Below are 3,919 nucleotides of genomic sequence, written 5' to 3'. Positions count from 1 at the left end.
CCCCCCCCCCCCCAGCCAGCATCCCTCCATCCCTCAGCCACCTCTGCCACGTGTCACCCCCCCAGAGATGGACACGAGGGGGGGAAAAAAGTCAATGTCCTGGCCCTGTGCGTGGGCTCTCCCCATGGGTCCCTGCTACGCAAGAGGGTGCTGCCTTCTCTGCAAGGGCAAGGACATCCTGGGAAGTGGCCACCCAAATCCCCCCACCCCGGTCCATTCGCCTCCTCCTTGCCTGGGTGCAAACGTGGCTGCAGAAAGCAATGTCTGAGGGCCCCTACCCAGCAGCCAGGGAAAAAGGCAGTGAAAGGGCAGTTCTGGGGGGGTGGGAGAGCCGTGAGCCCCAAAGCCTTGCAGGCAAGCACCTTCCCACGGGCAGGGCTGGCCCAGCTCTGCAGCGAGCCCAGCGGTGCTGCACAATGGCTTTGGCTCTTAAGCAGAGAGGTGAGGGAAAGCCAAACCTCTCCATCCAGCTGAAAGCACCAGGGGAGTGACAGGTAGGTAGAAATAATTACTCAAATTGGAATTTGGGGTAATTACATTCTGCATTCCCGCAATTTGCCCTGTGGGGAAGCCTTTTCACAACCCCCCAATAAAACAGATTTATCATCAGCCGAACACTAGGTCCTTTCCCTGTAATCTTCAAACTCAAACATATATTTCTCTGATCATAAATTAGCAATACTTGCACTCGCTCTCTCAAAGCTGTTTCTCTCTTCCCCCTCTCCAGGTTTTCCACATCCTACAGAAATGGAAGATCCAGGCTCCGGCTGGTTATTTTAAAAGACGGCGATCAATCAGGCTTGCCAAGCTCGGCTCTCCTCCTCCCGCTCGGGGTCCATGGCACACCAACATGCTGGCTGCTGCCACGCCAAGCTCTTCCTTAGGGGTGCATCACCCCTAAACCAACGCATGGCCACCCAATTCATGCTTGAAAGAGTTTGGCTTCAGGTCAATTAAAAAAAATAAAGGCAGAAGTGGGGAAGCCCTGAGCTGGGGAATAAGTCCCCGGTGGGGGAGACCCTCATGACCAGCAGGACACTGGTCCTTGTCCCAGAAGAGCCTGGCTGGCAGCATGGAAGAGCCATACTTATTGGCATTTTCCAGCATTTCATCATTTCTCCCTGGTCAGACGGCTTGGCGTGCTCAGCCGGCGGATGGGAGACAGCGCAGGAACAGAGTCACCTTGGAAATGCTGGAGAAACTCTTCCCTCTGCAGCAACAGGCCAGGACTGCGCGGGGTAAGCATCCAGGTACCCCTGGACTGGGAGCAGCACCAGGGTGGAAATGCTCCCCACTTTGGGGAGGCACCAAGCAGCTTTCACACACACACACACACACCCTTTGGCACAAGGCAAGCAATTTATATTGAAGTAGCAGGTTCATCCTTATCAGTACCTTCTTTTTTTGAAACTGGGTATGTTCAGTTGGGGCCCCCCCTCCCAGGGGACACGTGCCTCCCATCGCAGAGCCTTTCCCAGGCGTCAGGGCTCCTGTTGACAAGACCTAACGCAACGTTGCTAAGAATAGCCGTGCCTTGGTCGCATCTCCCATCCCGGAGCGGCTCATGGCAAGGAGTCCCGCTTGCTCCAGAGCAGGGTGGAGGAGGAGAGCCGGGAAAGCCCCGGGGTGCTGCAGGCACCCCCAGCCCTTCAGAGACCCACAGCATGCTGTGGGAAGGGGGCTGATTTTCTACAGATTATTTTTCATGCTAAACGTTCACAATCTGGGGGGAGGGGGCTGCGAAGAGGGAAAGAATGCGTTTTCTTCTTTCTCTTCCTTTTGCTGTGTTTTTCCTCCTCCTTTTTCCAGTGGCGAAGTGGAAAATGGGGAGAGGAAAAGCCCAAGAAGTTTTTTTGGGGTTTTTTTCCCACCTCTATTTCCATTGTTGAGTTTCCCTGAAGGGGCCCAGGCAGCTGTCTGCACCCCGGTGATAATTCATGACCAGCACTTTCATCTCCAGAGCCCTTGCAGCTCTCATCTAATGAATCTCAGCACTGGGATCCTTCAGAAAAAAAAAAAAAAGCAGGACAGAACTAGAAACTGAGCAGCGACATAACTGTCCCCGGGTGGCCGCTCTTCATTACTGGGTTAGTGTTAGGGATGTACAACCTCTTGGACACTGAGGCACCAATCAGGATTTCTCCAGATGAGATGCTGTATAAATATAGGCAGGAAAATGAGCTTCTGCTCAGTCTGGGGGGAGCCAGGTCCCCAGCCAGTTGCTTGGGTTGGGGACAGGGATCGGGACGTATCTGACCCAGGCAAAGTCCTGCCCAGGTGCCGGGCAGTGGGAGCTCACCGACGGCTTTGGCGGGGCTGCACGAGCGCTCCAGCCCTGAGCTGCACAAACGCCGCCCGAAACGATCGCACACTAAGCACAAATCAGTGCCTTGAGCCAACAGCCAGTTAAGTGCTATAAATAAAGCTGTTATCATCTGTGCCTCGCTCGCTGAGCAGGCTGGGCCACAGCGCTTCCTCCCCAGCAGCGTTTAAGGGTGATTTCTAGCCCGGAGGAGGCCAGGAGCTTGTCAGCATCCACAGTTCAGTGGCCTTTTTCCATCCTGCCATTGATTTTTGCACTTGGCCAATAAATCCACTGGTTGCCTGCCCTGGGTGTGGGTGAGGAACAGGGCTGGCACAGACACGGCCACTGTCCTGGACCGGGAGACCTGTGTTATCTCTGTGGCCTCTTCCCAGCTCGCCTGGGTCCCAGGAGGGCTAAAAGCCTCCATCCTCCTGCTGCTGCTGCTCTGAGTCTTGTTTGAGGTCCCTAACCCCAGCTCCTGACCTGGCACCCCCAGCCCTGCAGCAAGCCGCCCGTGCTGCCCTGGCTGAGAAGCTGGGAAAGGATGGCTCTGTCCCCAGGCGGTGGCCAAGGGACGTGGATCAGTGTGGCACAGGGAGCTCCTGGTCATGCTGGTGGGAGGAGAGCAGAGATGGAATCTGGGTGAGGAGGGGGAAGCAGGAAAAGGGATGGGCATGGTGATGGGAGAGGGGCTCCTTTCCCACTGGGGGATGAGGACCTGTGAGGAAGCCCGAGCAGAAGAGCATAGAGGCAGCTCACGGAAAGGCGCTGCAGCACTCTGAGTCCCTGCAAGGATGCCACACACCCTCCCAGCTCCTCCTAAATCAACCCAAGGGGAGGAACGTGCTCATGTCACACTCCCCAGGAGACAGGGAGGCAGAGGAGGGAGAAGGCGGCTGGCTCTCCAGGGCTCCACGACTTTCCTGTCTCTGTTTTGGTGCTGGTTAACGATGCATGGCTGGGGCTGGGAGGAGAGCGTGGAGGAGGAGGGCAGGATGGAGGAGGAGGAGGGGGGCCCATATGGAGATGCTTCTCCCAGAGAGTGGCAAGATGCTGAGCTGGCGTGAGATCGGGAGCTCACCGAGACATTGGCTGTTAGAGCCAAGCAATCAATATGTGAAAATCCAGCCCAGGCAAGGAAGGTGACCTTGAGCGGCAGAGAGACAGAGGGAGGAGAGCTGCATGAATTACACACGGAGACACACTCTGGGCGAGGGAGGAGGGATGGAGGGGAGCGAGAGGGACGGGGAGGACACAAGCCCTCTGCTTCGCTGCTGCAGAGCCTGCTGTGTGCCCGGGGAGAGGGCAGCCACCGATCCCGCCAGAGGGGATGAGGGGAGGAAGGTCAGTGCCCAGGGTCAGTCTGCTCCTCCCCATCTATCCCTGCACGCCCCACACCGAGGGGGATGCAGCTCCTTGCCTGTACAAAACAGTCTGGGAGCATCCCCTCATCTCATCCATCCCCTCCGGCTGGGACTGCTCCTGCTGCTCCCCCCATAGAATCATTTAGGTTGGAAAAGACCTTTAAGATCATCAAGTCCAACCGTTCCCCTAACCCTGCCATCCCACCACTAAACCCTGGCCCTAAGCACCTCGTCTGCCCGGCTTTTAAAT

The sequence above is a fragment of the Egretta garzetta genome, unplaced genomic scaffold (assembly GCF_000687185.1).
Source record: "Egretta garzetta isolate BGI_Z169 unplaced genomic scaffold, ASM68718v1 scaffold105, whole genome shotgun sequence".
In the NCBI taxonomy this organism is placed as follows: Eukaryota; Metazoa; Chordata; class Aves; order Pelecaniformes; family Ardeidae; genus Egretta; species Egretta garzetta.
The sequence above is the reverse complement of the archived record's forward strand: the minus strand, read 5'-3'. Positions refer to the sequence as shown.